The 16,635-nt window shown below is 38.8% G+C and overlaps 1 protein-coding gene across 7 annotated transcripts in view; it reads right to left on the bottom strand.

Annotated features, from left to right (window-relative positions):
- Positions 1-16,635, bottom strand: part of NCALD (neurocalcin delta) — a 405,737-nt gene that overhangs the window by 63,339 nt on the left and 325,763 nt on the right. The window contains exon 1 of one of the 7 annotated variants that reach the window (XM_024756599.1): positions 13,267-13,433. The exons of the other annotated variants lie outside the window; for them this stretch is intronic. The gene's annotated coding sequence lies outside the window, so the exon portion shown is untranslated. Of the gene's footprint in view, positions 1-13,266; positions 13,434-16,635 lie in introns of those variants that run through there. 7 annotated transcript variants of the gene reach the window in all.

Here is a 16,635-nt window from a genome sequence, read left to right as displayed (position 1 = left end):
TCCAGGTCAACCAGAGAAGAAAAAGATAATTAGACACTCTAGAAAGATAAATATACATAAAAGGCAATCATGGTCTAAATATTACACAAGCTAAATTCAGTTTGTATTTAAACAATTAATGGAATATAAAAACCACTGGTAATTGTAAATATTTTTGCACCCAACATAGGTACACCTCAATACATAAGGCAAATGCTAACAGCCATAAAAGGGGAAATCGACAGTAACACAATCCTAGTAGGGGACTTTAACACCCCACTCTCACCAATGCACAGATCATCCAAAATGAAAATAAATAATGAAACACAAGCTTTAAATGATACATAAAAAAGATGGACTTAATTGATATTTATAGGACATACCAACCAAAAAAAACAGAATATACTTTCTTCTCAAGTGCACATGGAACATTCTCCAGGATAGATCATAACTTGGGTCACAAATCAAGCCTTGGTAAATTTGAGAAAATTGAAATCATATCAAGTATCTTTTCTGACTACAACGCTGAGACTAGATATCAATCACAGAAAAAAAAACTGTAAAAAATACAAACACATGGAGGCTAAACAATTTACTACTAAATAAACAAGAGATCACTGAAGAAAAAGAGGAAAACAAAAAATATCTAAACAAATGACAATGAAAACACAATGACCCAAAACCTATGGGATGCAGCAAAAGCAGTTCTAAGAGGGAAGTTGATAGCAATACAGTCCTACCTCAAGAAACAAGAAAAATCTCAAATAAACAACCCAACCTTACACCTAAAGCAATTAGAGAAAGAAGAACACCACCAACAAAAAAAACCCCCAAAGTTAGCAAAAGGAAAGAAATCATAAAGATCAAATCAGAAGTCAATGAAAAAGAAATGAAGAAAACAATAGCAAAGATCAATAAAACTAAAAGCTGGTTCTTTTGAGAAGATAAACAGAATTGATAAACCATTAGCCAGACTCATCAGGAAAAAAAGGGAGAAGACTCAAATCAATAGAATTAGAAATGAAAAAGGAGAAGTAACAACTGACACTGTGGAAATACAAAGGATCATGAGAGACTACTACAAGCAACTATATGCCAATAAATGGACAAGCTGGAAGAAATGGACAAATTCATAGAAAAGCACAGCCTTCCGAGACTGAACCAGGAAGAAATAGAAAATATAAACAGACCAATCACAAGCACTGAAATCGAGACTGTGATTAAAAATTTCCCAACAGAGAAAAACCCAGGACCAGATGGATTCACAGGCAAATTCTATCAAACATTTAGAGAAAAGCTAACACCTATCTTTCTCAAACTCTTTCAAAATATAGCAGAGAGAGGAACACTCCCAAACTCATTCTACAAGGCCACCATCACCATGGTACCAAAACCAGACAAAGATGTCACAAAAAAAGAAAATACAGGCCAATATCACTGATGAACATACATGAAAAAATCCTCAACAAAACACTAGCAAACAGAATCCAACAGCACATTAAAAGGATCATACACCATGATCAAGTGGGGTTTATCCTAGGAATGCAAGGATTCTTCAATATATGTAAATCAATCAATGTGATACACTGTATTAACAAACTGAAGGATAAATACCATATGATCATCTCAATACATGCAGAAAAAGCTTTCAACAAAATTCAACACCCATTTTTGATAAACACTCTCTAGAACGTAGGCATAGAGGGAACTTACCTCAACAGAATGAAGGCCATATATGACAAACCCACAGCCAACATCATTCTCAATGGTGAAAAACTGAAAGCATTTCCACTAAGATCAGGAACAAGACAAGGTTGCCCACTCCCACCACTCTTATTCAACATAGTTTTGGAAGTTTTAGCCACATCAATCAGAGAAGAAAAGGAAATAAAAGGAATCCAAATCAGAAAAGAAGTAAAGCTGTCACTGTTTGCAGATGACATGATACTATACAGAGAGAATCCTAAAGATGCTACCAGGAATCTACTAGAGCTAATCAATGAATTTGGTAAAGTAGCAGGATACAGAATTAATGCACAGAAATCTCTTGCATTCCTATACACTAATGACAAAAAAATCTGAAAGAGAAATTAAGGAAACACTCCCATTTACTATTGCAACAAAAAAAATAAAATACCTAGGAAGAAACCCACCTAAGAAGACAGAAGACCTGTATGCAGAAAACTATAAGACACTGATGAGAGAAATTAAAGACGATACAATCAGATGGAGAGATATACCATGCTCTTGGGTTGGAAGAATCAACATTGTGAAAATGACTATACTACCCAAAGCAATCTGCAGAGTCAATGCAATCCCTGTCAAGCTACCAATGGCATTTTTCATAGAATTAGAACAAAAAATTTCACAATTTGTAGGGAATTATAACATAAATCACAGCAAGATCCTTTTTGACCCACCTCCTAGAGAAATGGAAATAAAAATAAACAAATGGGACCTAATGAAACTTAAAAGCTTTTGCACAGCAAAGGAAACCATAAACAAGATGAAAGGACAACCCTCAGGATGGGAGAAAATATTTGCAAACAAAGCAACTGACAAAGGATTAATCTCCAAAATTTACAAACAGCTCATGCAGCTCAATATCAAAAAATCAAACAACCCAATCCAAAAATGGGCAGAAGACCTAAATAGACATTTCTCCAAAGGAGATATACAGATTGCCAGCAAATACATGAAAGTTTGCTCAACATCACTAATCATTAGAGAAATGCAAATGAAAGCTACAATGAGATATCACCTCACACCGGTCAGAATGGCCATCATCAAAAAATCTACAAACAATGAATGCTGGAGAGGGTGTGGAGAAAATGGAACCCTCTTGCACTGTTGGTGGGAATGTAAATTGATACAGCCACTATGAAGAACAGTATGGAGGTTCTTTTAAAAACTAAAAATTGAACCATCATACGACCCAGCCATCCCACTACTGGGCATATACCCTGAGAAAACCATAATTCAAAAAGAGTCATGTACCAAAATGTTCATTGCAGCTCTATTTACAATAGCCAGGACATGGAAGCAACCTAAGTGTCCATCAAAAGATGAATGATAAAGAAGATGTGGCACATATATACAATGGAATATTACTTGGCCATAAAAAGAAACAAAATTGAGTTATTTGTAGTGAGATGGATGGACCTACAGTCTGTCATACAGAGTGAAGTAAGTCAGAAAGCGAAAAACAAATACCATATGGTAACACATGTACATGGAATCTAAAAAAAATAAAAAAGGTTCTAATGAACCTGGTGCAGGACAGGAATAAAGACGCAGATGTAGGGAATGGTTGGGTGGACACGGGGAGGGGGAAGGGGAAGCTGGGACGAAGTGAGAGAGTGGCATGGATATATGTATACTACCAAATGTAAAACAGATAGCTAGTAAGAAGCAGCTGCATAGCACAGGGAGATCAGCTCAGTGCTTTACGACCACCTAGAGGGGTGGGGTAGGGATGGTGGGAGGGAAATGCAAGAGGGAGGGGATATGGGGATATATGTACACATATAGCTTATTTACTTTGTTATACAGCAGCTACTAACACACCATTGTAAAGCAATTATACTCCAATAAAGATGTTAACAAATAAATAAAATGTCATTAAAAAAAGCCCACTGGTGTCTGAAGTAATTAAAGTTAAACCTCTATGGTCAAGGGAGACGGTCAATAAATATAGTGAATTCCTCTAAATTCTCTGTGAGTTCTAGGCCACTGGGTAAAGTAACTGCTTCCCTATTGTATGATTTAGTTTTGCTTTTGAAAGTGGTTTTGACTTTAGGAACTATATTCCTTACATATTAACTTTTTTATCTATGTTTTCCCCAGGAGACCATTCCTAAAGGTGATCTCTGGTTAAAAACTTTTTATTTCCCCAAAGGTATTTTTGATTATCTCTGAACTTTTCTGATCTTTATGAGATTGTAAACTAAGCTTTACTAACTGAAAATACAAACCTATACCCATTGAGAAACAATTAGTTTTTAAGAAACATTGATTCCTCAATCTCTTACTGTTCGATTGAATTTCAATTTTTTTGTTTTTTTAAGGGAATTCCTTTATTTTTATTTTTTATTTATTTATTTCTGGCTGTGTTGGGTCTTCGTTTCTGTGCAAGGGCTTTCTCTAGTTGCAGCAAGTGGGGGCCACTCTTCATTGCTATGCGCAGGCCTCTCACTATCGCGGCCTCTCTTGTTGCAGAGCACATGCTCCAGACGCGCAGTCTCAGTAGTTGTGGCTCAAGGGCCTAGTTGCTCCGCGGCATGTGAGATCTTCCCAGACCAGGGCTCGAACCCGTGTCCCCTTCACTGGCAGGCAGATTCTCAACCACTGCGCCACCAGGGAAGCCCTGAATTTCAATTTTTAATTGGCAATTTAATTTAGTTAAAAATCGTTAATTCCTGCTTTAAAGAAACAGTTATCTGAAGTTCAAATGCTTGAGTTCATTTCAGGGTTCTTTTTCTTCTGTTGAAGTGAAGTAAGATGAAATATAAAGTAAACTGAAATATAATGCTTTTTAATTTTAAAATATTAATAGTGGCTATTTTAGGCAGTAGAATATTAAAAGTCAGGTTTATTTTCTTTATATTCTGTATTTTCTGAATGTTCTATCATAAACATATATTGATTCTATACTTAAGTTTCTTAGAAGAGAAGACTAATATAGGACTATTTGAGAATATTACCAGGACCAGAAAATCTCAGGTTCCATGGCTTTCTCTTTGACAAGCAAGGTGGCAAGCTAAGTGATTATATAAAAATTGTATTGAATATGGTTTAAGTAGGTGGGTTGAACACATGTATGTCTGAAATCTCTACATCGTGGAACTTTGTGTAAACTTTGCTCAGTGTAAACCTAAGAAATTTCCAATTATTTGGGGACTTTTAACAGGGACTTTAATTAATTAATTAATTAATTAATTGCTGCATTGGGTCTTCGTCACTGCGCATGGGCTTTCTCTAGTTGTGGCGAGCAGGGACTATTCTTCCTTGAGGTGCGCGGGCTTCTCATTGCAAAGCACGGGCTCTAGGTTCAAGGGCTTCAGTAGTTGTGGCACGCAGGCTCAGTAGTTGTGGCTCTCAGGCTCTAGAGTACGGGCTCAGCAGTTGTGGTGCACGGGCTTAGCTGCTCTGTGGCATGTAGGATCTTCCTGGACCAGGGCTCGAACCCATGTCCCCTGCAGTGGCAGGTGGATTGTTAACCACTGCGCCACCAGGGAAGTCCCCAGTTTGTTTTAAATTGATAAATTCTAGGTCCTCCACAGACCCACCTTACAGGTTGTACATTTTGTTTTTTCCTAGCCATTTTCTTGATCTCAGATGGGTGAGTGTCTATTTCTGTTACTAGGAATGTACTTATGATGTTTCTTATTCATGGGCAATCCTTTCACTCCCGTTCATGCCAAATATTCTATATCCTTTGAAGTCCAACTCAAAGCTCACTTCCCCTCTGAAGTCATCTCAATGCCATATACCTTTCTATAGTTAATGTATTCATTAATCACCTACCAGAGATTTAATAAGTGGTTACTATGCGTCCAGTGCTACACTAGGCACTATAAGAAGTTGTACCCAACATGGAAGACAAAGCTCTGGACCTCAGCTGCATATGCTGTCCGGCCTCCCCAACTAGACTGTAACCCTTTCAAAGACTGGCTGGTCCTATGTTACCCTCGTAGTATCCTACTTAGCTGGGACATCTTGGGTGAGGTGGGACATGTGTTGGTCATTGAAAGGTCTAGGTGACTGGACCACATCTTCCTGGTGTTAGTGGTGAGCAAATGAGAGACAACTGGAGGAACCTTACTAGTCCTTGGAAACAAAGGAAATCTTTTCATAGGTGCTCAACAACAGGGCCCACTATATGGAATTAATACATGTTGAATGAATACATCAAAAGTGAACAAACTGATTAGCCTTCTAAAGGGAAGGTGGGAAGATCCTCAGGATGGGGTGACGTTTAAGCAAGAGGAAAGTCAGGGGTATTGATTTCTCTGCAGCAGAAGAGACAGATGCTTCTTTGAGTCAGGACCTAAGGACTACATTTCTGAGTATTTCAAATACTAGGTTTGACCAACACATGGAGCCGCAAGCCAGTGGGACAGCTGCCATTTTGGCAGCTTTACTAAAAGAAAAAAAGACTTTGCTGAATGGGCTAAATCTTACCTGCCCAAGAGAAATTCCCTAGCTTTACTATAAATCATTAGAGCAGAAAAATAGGTTAGAAAGCATTGGAAATGGGCCAAAAGAGAGTGTCAAGGAGACAGCAGGATCTAACAATAGAAAACTAGGCAGTAGATTAGACAGAGTAGGTGTGAGAGAGACAAAAGCAGATACAGAGACTAAGCAGTGACCGAGGGAAAATGGCACAAGTACTGCTGTCTACACAGGACTCTCCTGTTGAGAGGGTCCCAGCCAGGAGGAGGCAACGAGGGAGATTTCACTAATGCATAGTCCATCACAGTGTAGCCCAAATCTTCTCCTAGAACCAGCTATAGCATTCTATGTAGGGACTCTCTTCCAAATTTATGAACAGAATATGTACCCAAAGCCCATCTGTAATTTAACTGGTAACTGAAATATATTTTCTTCCAGAAATTATTTTAATTAGGTTAGATACTTATGCCAAATCCCCCAAACCTATTTAATCCACATGTACTTACAGTTTAGTCCTTTACACAGGTATTTGAGTAATTTCTAATTACCCCATACATTCCAGTTACTCTGGTTGCCTATGAAATCATTCTAAAATTTATGGACTTAAAACCACCCCCATTTTTATTTTGCACATGAACCTGCAGTTTAGGGCATGGCTCGGCAGGGGCAGTCCACCTCTGGTTCACGTGGCGTCAGGAAGGGGAAGGGGGCCCTGGGGCTGGGGCCTGGAGTCCTCGGAAGGCTTTGCCCACTCACATTTCTGGCAGTTGATGCTGGCTGAGATCTTAGCTGGAGGTGTTGGCTGAAACCTACATATGGCCCCTCTATATGGTCTGGGCTTCCACATGGTGGCTGGTTTCCAAGGGCAAATGTCATGTGTAAGAGAAACAAAGAACAGCCGAGAGAAAAAAAAAATTGAATTCTTTTTCAAATCCAGCCTTGGACGTCATCTAGCGTTGTTCTCACTGTGCTCTATCAGTTGGACCAATCACAAAGCTCATGTGGGTTCAAGGGGAAGGCGACAGACTCCACCTCTTGAGGGAGAGTAGCAATATTCCAGAAGAGCAAGGGGGAGCAGATATAATTACAAGGCCTTTGGAGAGAAATTTACAAATAGCGTCCCACAATAGTGTACAATATGCCACAACATATAACATTACTTCTAGAAAAAATATTCCAGCTTAAAAGGTAATACAGCATAGTGACTCTAGAGCCAAATTCCCAGAGCTCCGTTATATACTTGTGAGATGCTGGGCAATGTGCTCAAGCTCTCTGTTCCTTAGTTTCCTCATTTATAAAATTGGGATGTTGTGAAGAAAAAACAATAGTTATTTTGAAAAAAGCTTAGAAGACTATCTAGCTCTCTGAGTGTCAGCTGTTCTCATGACACCAGGGATACACGTCCTCCAACTTTGGCAGTGGTACTTCCTGGCTCCTGGGGGGACAGTGGTGGTGGCAGCACAACAAGAGGTAGAAAATGAATGATAACAGTTCACATTATTGAGTACCTAATACCTGTCAGTTACCATGCCAAGTAAACTGACTTAAAAATCTATAAGGTAGGTACTAATACTATCCAGGTAAGAAAACTGTGACTTTGGTAACTTGCCCAAAGTGACACCTGCAAGTGGTAGAGATGGGATTTGTCCCCAGATCAGTTTAACTAGATGGAAGGAGCCTGAATCCCTGGATTACTGCATGGAGCAGAGCCTGTCTCCCAAATCTGATTTGTGGCTGAGTGAAAAAGGAACAGTACTGTATTATGCCGTTGGGACTTGGGGTTATTTATTAGAGCAGAGAACCTATCGTGACTGGGTGAGTACAAGGAAGATGGGATTGATATGCTTGAGCAAAACTAACTTAAGGATTCCTTTCATAAGATGAAATGGCTCTTGTTATTTGCATTAGGCAGGGTATATGCATGAAAGAAAATTATCCTCTAGGTCAGTCCCTACCAGTCTCATGCATCTTCTGAACAGGAGAGGACAAGCAGCCTTAGGAAATAGGGCTGGGTGTACTGATCTGGAATCCTTGACACTGATATGAACAGACTGCTCACGAATTAGGCTGACTGTTCACCAGCTGAGGAATGCCTCTTCTAAGGTTTGACTCTGGTGTAAGATCTAATGGCTCCCAGGTTGTTTGCTTGTCTCTTTTGTTTTGATTTTTTTCCCTTATAGAGAAGGTTCTCTTTTTGACTACGCTGACCAGCACAGCTGTGAGGGAGAAACCTTGGTTGCTGTCACACTTAGGTCTCTGGGAAGGTCCCCTATATAGTTAGACTGTAAGTTCCATGATGGCAGAGACCTTGTCTGTCTTGTTCACCATAGCATCCCTAGTGTCTAGTCTAATGTCTGGCACACAGTAGGTGCTCAAAACTTATTGAATGCATGAAAGACTGAATGTTTGAATAAAAGCTCAAGCAAACAAAAGTCAGAAGTCTATAAAGTAACTTGGGCTCTTTATGCCAGTGGCATATCCCTCAAAGACCACATGAGGGAGGAGCCCCAAATGCCTACTACGATACTGTGGATGCAGTAGCCCCTTGATAAAATGCTTGCTGATTGAGTGATGCGACCTAATGCTTCACCTGATCCATGGCAAAACGTGGGAAGGCACAGGATCGGATAACTATTGTGGGATGCTAGTTTTAAATTTATCTCCAAGGACGTTGTAAATATGGTCGTCACAAAATTGGTCGTGGTTTTAGTTGTATGAATCATACATAAGTCTGTGGGAGTCAGCAGAGCAGTCAGCCAAAGAATACAACACTCTTCTCAACATTTACCTCTCATGGATAGGGTTTAAATTCATAAAAGTAAAGCAATTCTAGAATCATCCATAAGAGAATTCATCTTGGCATGAAAGCAGTTTGCAGTCTTTGGTTTTCCTGCACTCATTGGAATTCAGAAATCAGAAAATATGGACAATCCTCCTTTTAGGACAGGCAGCAGCTAGACTATCTTTCAGACTAGAGATTTCTTTCTTGAAAATCAAATATAGAACTTTCATGTGATGTAAGTATACTATGTTTTACATTAATGTAAACTAAGTTTTGAAGGGATGCTATGTCTCTAATTAAAGGCATTTACAGAAATAGGTCCAAAAACTCCCTAAAGTTCACTGCAGAAATAAAAAGAGCAGACTGTTTTTGGTTTGGAGTAGATGCCTCCGTTGGATTTAAATATTTATCATATAATTTTTGTATCGAAGTCTTAATGAGCACTAACTTTTATGGCATCACTTCTGGAAACAATAAAAAATACTGCATTTTGGAATGCTATTTCTAGTTGATTTCCATCACAGGGCACCATTAAAGTAACACTTGATTTCATGAAAAATAATGGCACATTCCTTACCAACTGGAGTCTGAGATTTTTGACTTTTTCCAAGTTTCTTTATCAAAGACACTCAAAGCCCCCAAAGAAGGTGTCCTTTTCTAGTCCAAAGAATAAGAAATGTTTGGGAAGATCCTCTTTTGTAATTCCCCTGAGAACACATGAGAAAAACTGCTAAGCTTCCATTTCAAATGTTAGGGATTTGGATTGAGTTTAAACACCAGCTTGTGCATAATGTCATAGCTCCAATTTTCTTATGCTGGGGTGATGGTGCTGATGTAATAAAAGGATGTAAGGACTAAACGCAGAGCTGGAAAGGCAGCGATACACGACATCAGCCAACTAACTGCAAAGTCACCTAGTTAGCTGCAGAGGAAAATGAGGCAGTATCTCCTGCAAGTTAAGAGTGACACGGGAAAGGAGACAATTCTTATATAAGTCACCCTAAACAATAATATTAATATTTCCTGTGTTGTTCTTGAATATCCAATAAGTCAAATAAGATTTTGCGTTCAGATTACTTGGGAAGTGTCTCCACTCCTCGTTTCATTTTGAATCAATGTCTCCTGTTCCAGGGACCTCTGACAGGTGAACCAGCAGGCTCTATCCAGAGTAACTGAAATTTACATTACAATTGATCAATTTACGCATGTATGTGCTTTACATCAAACTGAAAAGTGACATAAATTCTTTAATGCTCATTTCAATTGTTGTGAGCACACAAAGTACCTTCTAGAATATTTCTTCAGCTATGATCTCATATAACATCCTGCATTCTTCGTGAAAGTACTACTTGCTTATTTTCTTTGACTGGATAAAGGTCCCTTTGTAAATAGCTATAGTCTTACTTCTATGGTCCACGGTTTTAACTTGCGTTAACACTATAAGTTTTTCCTCTTAACCCCTATCTAACTAGGTATGAGCTCAGTCCAAGTACACAAGCCTGCTTATGGATTAAGGAGGAAAACAAAAGAAATTTACAATTTGGTAGCAAAGTGGATACCACCCCTTTCACACAAAAATTAGAGAATACTGTGAAATTCACACCATCAGAGAACAAAATCAGATGTGGTAGAGCTGAATGTGGAAATGGAGGTGTGGATTTTGTCCAGTGCAGTTCCAAGACCTTTTAGCATCACAAGCTTACATATCATTTAACTCAGGGGTGGAGAGAATTCATGGGATCCAGGAACTTGGAGGGGAAAAATATTCTATCTTTAGTTTCACTAACCTCAAAGTAAAATTTAGATTAAAATGTAGAGCATAAACCACCGTACCTGCGGTTTTGTTGCCAAGAGAAATCACAGATTTTCTCACATCACATTACAGTCACCGTAGCCATCTCGAAATACCTTTTATGTTCATCACTACTTCAAAATTATGGTAGTTATTATAACTATGGTAGTAATTATAACTGCTGCTAATTTGTTTTATTTAATAGTGAATTATTGACAACACACACAATTTTAAAAATTTGGTTAATGTATTTCAATAAAAGTAATTCCCTTTGTCATCCTGCATACTTTATCATGCATTTAAAATCATCATTGTAAGAAGAACCTATATGCTTCACCAGCCTGCCAAAGAGGTCCATGGCACCCAAAAGATTAAAATCCCTTGAAACTGTACATAAAGCATTTAATAATGCAACACCCAGGTTTCTAGAGTAAATTATTCCTTGCTAGTATCTTTTGAAGTTGAAGCAAACTTGACCTTGAAATCAACACAGTCTCATTGCTGTAAATAGATGATTCCGATAAGAGTCATTTTTTCCCCTTATTTTGCCGTAAGAAAAGACCTGTCGATTCTAAAGTATTTCTGCCATCATAGCATAGGGTGTTTTCTTCTAATGGTAAACTTTATCATTGTCATTTTGCCGATCAACACTAAAATATTCACTTATTTCGTATTGCTGAAATCCAGTCTGTTTTATTAGGGCACTGAATACAATCATTTTATAACTTTAAAACACAGAGAGAGCATCAAGAAAATCTTCACTACCTGGAAAAACTATAACGAAAATTCCTTATTTTGAGTAAAAGAAGCAAACATCAAAGTATCCCATCAAAGACTGCTTTTAAATGACAGTGCTACTGGCTATGGGTCCTATTCATGGTCACTTGAAATACTGCAAATCAACTAACATATTTCTAGGAGTGTTAAGAATAGGGCCTCTGAGTTATTATAATTATGAGGTAAATTAAACAATGAGATAACGCCTCAGTAGATGTGCCTCGAGTGTAAGCACATTAAGACTTTTTGGAAAATCCTCCATGGAGACTCTGGCCAAAAATAGACATATCAAATGCCAGCAAGTTAAATGAATATTCACTCATTGAAAGCTACTGAGAAATTATTTATGCACTCAAAATTATTCACTTATTATTGAAGCTAAATACTGTTCAAAATGTTCATCTCTAAGAGTAAAATAAAGGTGATCAGAATTCAGAAACTAATGAAGAATATAGAAAAGAATAATAGATTCTTGCTATATTGATATACAACTCACATACTGTAAAATTGATATGTAACTCACATACTATAAAATGTGTATTCTTCATTTACATAGTTAAACCATTATTTTTCTATTCATCAAAATAGTAGGTATATTACATGTGCTGCTCTAAAATTTGCCTTTTTTTCCAGTTAAATTTGTAAGATTTAGATACCTGCTTATAAATCTAGGCTCGATCAACTTCAGTACCAGAGGTTTTTGTTGAATTACAAGCTACGAAAACCATCCAACTTGTGTGCAATGATGGAAAATTCAAAATTACTAAACTTGGGAAAGAAAGGAACTACAACAATGCAACACCCCCCATTTGTAGTATATATTGTTATAGGAATAGAGATTAAAAGCTTTATTAATCACAGTTATCAAATTACTCATTCAAGATCTAGAGCGATTTTCAGTGGCTATTTATATCTGTGTTTGAATTAAAGTAGATCTACCAATGATAATTTAGTTTTAGGGCTATTGTTTTCTTCTCTAGGTAATTATTTCAATTTTTAAATATAAAAATAGCTTACATGCCTCTTTAGTGAATGAAGACCATCCAATGCTATTCTCTTCACAGCTGAATTTTCAGAGGAAGATACTGAAAATGTGCACTTTGCTCTAAGAACCAAAAAGCAACTGCATGAGCACATGTCAGAGGTTCCACCCCAACTTCCTTGGCATATTCCAGATTATTTTTCTCTAAACAGGAAGCTCTTGACAGTTTTCCCTGGTATTTTCAGAATACTCTATTTACTAGAAGAACCCCAACTTTTGTTTCAAAGTATAATGTTCCTTCCCGCCGTGCCTATTGTTGCTAATTATGAATGCTACAAACAAGACAGAAACCAAATACCAAACTACTCTAGGCTGATTCAGAATATGGTAGCAAATATAAAAAAAGCAAAGTTAGCAACATATTGCAAGGCTATGCTGGAGTCTTTAAACCCAAAACAATACTGAAGGGAGGATTCCTGGAATTCAACGGGGAATATTTGGCTCAAGCCGCAAAACCTGTATCTCTAAATAATGTCATGTTAGCAAGTGTTGAACAAGAAAGGCGGCTAATATTTTAACCTACTTCACAGAACACTAATCCAAATTTAACCAAATGCCAGAGATTCCACCCGAAATTAACAACTAGAAGCTGCTTCACATTTTTCTCCTGGTACAACAGTAATTGTTCATGAAGACAAACTTGTAAGAGGTAAGAGAGAGGGGCAAACCACAATGATCTACAAACACATCTAACTATTGTATACAAAGCAAACTAATTACCTCACACAGAAGAAGTGCAAGATTTAACAGTCCATGCTCTGCAGCCCCTGGGACGCAGAAGCAGCAGCGGCAGCAGCGTTAAGAGCAGCAGCGGCGGCCAGCATCCACCAGATTCTCACAGGCCTTTGACTGTGTGGACTCAGCCACAGACTCTGCCTCCGGCTGACGTCAAAGTCCCTGTCACATGGCCAGATGAAAGCCAAGAGAGCACTGGTTGTCGTAGCAACCACAGAACAGCTCTGAAATTATTTCAATAGGTCATCTGTCAACTGTGATGTGTATGTGTTTGTGAGTGCATGTGAGGGGGTGTGTGTGTGTGTGTGTGTGCGTGCACGCACACACCCCACAACCATCACGGACAGCTACCCAGCAACCTCAACCCTTGAAGTTGTGACTAAAGAGTGCCTACAACTTTCCTCTTCAAGGCTGTTCCTTACAGTTTCTGGCGAGAAAATGCATGCCCCTCTGAAGTTCCCATTGGTCTCAGTGTCACCAGCATGAAGTTTGTGTCTCTCTCTATAGAACAGAAGGAAAGAACTAAGAAATTCTGGGGATAGTATTCTAAGCTAATTAAATCTATTTGTAAGTAAATGGATAAAAACAGAAGCTCAAGGGGAGCTGGAAGAAAAGATATTTTTAAAATGATATAAGAATCTACATCCATGTACTGAGACCAGGCTAGTAATGGAAAGAAAGAGAAGAAACGTGGGGCGTGGTGGCCCTGAGTCAGATGAGAGTCTAATGAGCCTCACATCAACTAGGATGGGGAATCAGGTGAGATGAATTCAGAATCCCTGCATTGTAAAATGTCTACGCAAGGATGAATGACCAAAACAGTTTCAAAACAGTGCTACTTTAAAACACTTTACATTTTAAACTTTTCTGGATTTTTACTTTGGGGGTCACCACAGAGGTGCCAAATCCTCCCCTTCTAAATGCTCTTGTCCACATCCCTTTGGGACTCAGCATGGAGTAAAAGGGTGTCCCCAAACACAAACTTCAGTGAAAGCCTAGGACAGCAGAATAAAAGGAAGGTCCGGCACATTTTCTAACTTCAGCTTCATTTCCTTTAGGACAACCCTACCTTACTTCTAACTCCACACAGTGCTTATTTCCTAGTTCATTCTCCCTCTTAATTAATAGGAAGTCCATTAAATAAGATGAAATAAAATGCAGAGGAACGTACTCTGAAAAATACATCCATTGAAACATATACCATTCAAAGGGGAAAGAGGTTAAAAGGCGGGGAGAAAAGATTGCTCTCAAAACCTTCCCATGCTAAAGTTTTCAGGATTTCTTCTGGCTGGCTTCTGCTGGCTTCTTTAAAAAGACAAAAAGTAGCTCTGGGGTGCTACAAAATATAAATGGAAACTAAACCAGCTGAGCAGACTACATTTATATCACTGCAAAAGAATGAAATTTCTTCAGTTAAGAGTCAGGAATTACTTCTAGCACAGTAAGACTAATGTTCAAACTGACCATAGAATCTTCCTATTCCATCTTCCTCTTCCTTTACTTCTGTCCCAGCCCCACCTGGGAGACAAGATACATTTTTATTTGCAAAGTTATTTTCCTGATGCTATTAGCTATAGCACTGCAAAAGTAAAATCAAAATGTAATGCTATAATGAACGCTCCCCCGTTTAATTACATATTAATGATAGCTAGGAATTTACCTGTTAGCACAAGGACAATTGGCTCATTGAATCCAATGCCTATCTAAATGGGTGAGGATGTCACACCAGTGGTAGATTTCAGCAACAGTCACAATTCACAAATTTGTAATTTGTTCCAGTTATAGTTCTGGTTTTCTGTCAGAAATGTACATCACAGCAATGAGGGGAATGGGAAGAGAGCAGAGAAAGCACTTCCTTCTAGACTTCCAGGGCCCCATGTTCTCTGAGCTGCCTGCTTTACCATCTCTTTGACTCCAAATCCATGGCTGCCTAATCATCTCTTCCTCTTTATGCAGTGAAACTGCAGTACCACAGTTTGCCAATAGGTGATGTCCTCCGAAACAAGAAGTTATCAGTTCTTAAAATTCTGGCCTTAAATTAGTTTAAAATTCAACAAATACTAACACCTTTTTATTTTGAATTTTCTATCATTTTTAAGACTAAGTAGAGGGGGATCTTCAAGATGGCAGAGGAGTAAGACGTGGAGATCACCTTCCTCCCCACAAATACAACAAAAATACACCCACATGTGGAACAAATCCTACAGAACACCTACTGAACACTGGCAGAAGACCTCAGACTTCCCAAAAGATACCTGAGGGTGACCTACACACAGAGCAGGGCCAAAACCAAAGCTGAAGCCCAGGAGCTGTGCAAATGGAGGAGAAAGGGAAACTTCTCTGTGCAGCCTCAGGAGCAGCAGATTAATAAATCCCCACAATCAGCTTGATGTACCATGCATCTGTGGAACACCTGAATAGAAAACGAATCATCGCAAAATTGAGGTGGTGGACTTGGGGTTTGCTGTGACTAATTTGTTTCTAATTTTAATGTTTATCTTAGTTTAGTTTTTAGCACGTGTTATCACTGGTGATTTGTTTATTAGTTTGGTTGCTCTCTTTTTAAAAATTTTATTTTAATAAATTTAAAAAATGTTTGAAATTATTTTATTATTATTATAATTTTTCTTTCTTTTTTTTCTCCCTTTTCTTCTGAGCCGTGTGGCTGACAGTGTCTTGATGCCCTGGCCTGGTGTCACACCTGAGCCTCTGAGGAGGGGGAGCTGAGTTCAGGACACTGGACCACAAGAGACGTCCCGGCCCAAAGTATTACCAATCGGCGAGAGTTCTCCCAGAGATCTCAGTCTCAACGCTAAGTCCCAGATCCACCCAGTGGCCAGCAAGCTCCAGTGCTGGATGCCCCATGCCAAACAACTAGCAAGACAGGAACACAACCCCACCCATTAGCAGGGAGGTTGCCTAAAATCACACTAACTTCACAGACACCCCAAAACACACCACCGGAGGCAGCCCTGCCCATCAGAAAGACAAGATCCAGCCCCACCCACCAGAACACAGGCACTAGTCCCCTCCACCAGGAAACCAACACAAACCACTGAACCAACCTCACCCACTGGGGGCAGACACCAAAAACAATGGGAACTATGAACGTGCAGCATGCGAAAAGGAGACCCCAAACACAGTAAGTTAAGCAAAATGAGAAGACACAGAAATATGCAGCAGATGAAGGAGTAAGGTAAAAACCCACCAGACCAAACAAATGCAGAGGAAATAGGCAGTCTACCTGAAAAAGAATTCATAGTAATGATAGTAGAGATGATCCAAAATCTTGGATATAGAATGGAGAAAATACAAGAAGTGTTTAAGAAGGACCTAGAAGAACTAAAGAGCAAA

This window comes from Neophocaena asiaeorientalis, unplaced genomic scaffold (genome assembly GCF_003031525.2).
Source record: "Neophocaena asiaeorientalis asiaeorientalis breed wild unplaced genomic scaffold, Neophocaena_asiaeorientalis_V1.1 scaffold29, whole genome shotgun sequence".
Classification (NCBI taxonomy): domain Eukaryota; kingdom Metazoa; phylum Chordata; class Mammalia; order Artiodactyla; family Phocoenidae; genus Neophocaena; species Neophocaena asiaeorientalis.
The sequence above is the reverse complement of the archived record's forward strand: the minus strand, read 5'-3'. Positions and strand labels throughout refer to the sequence as shown.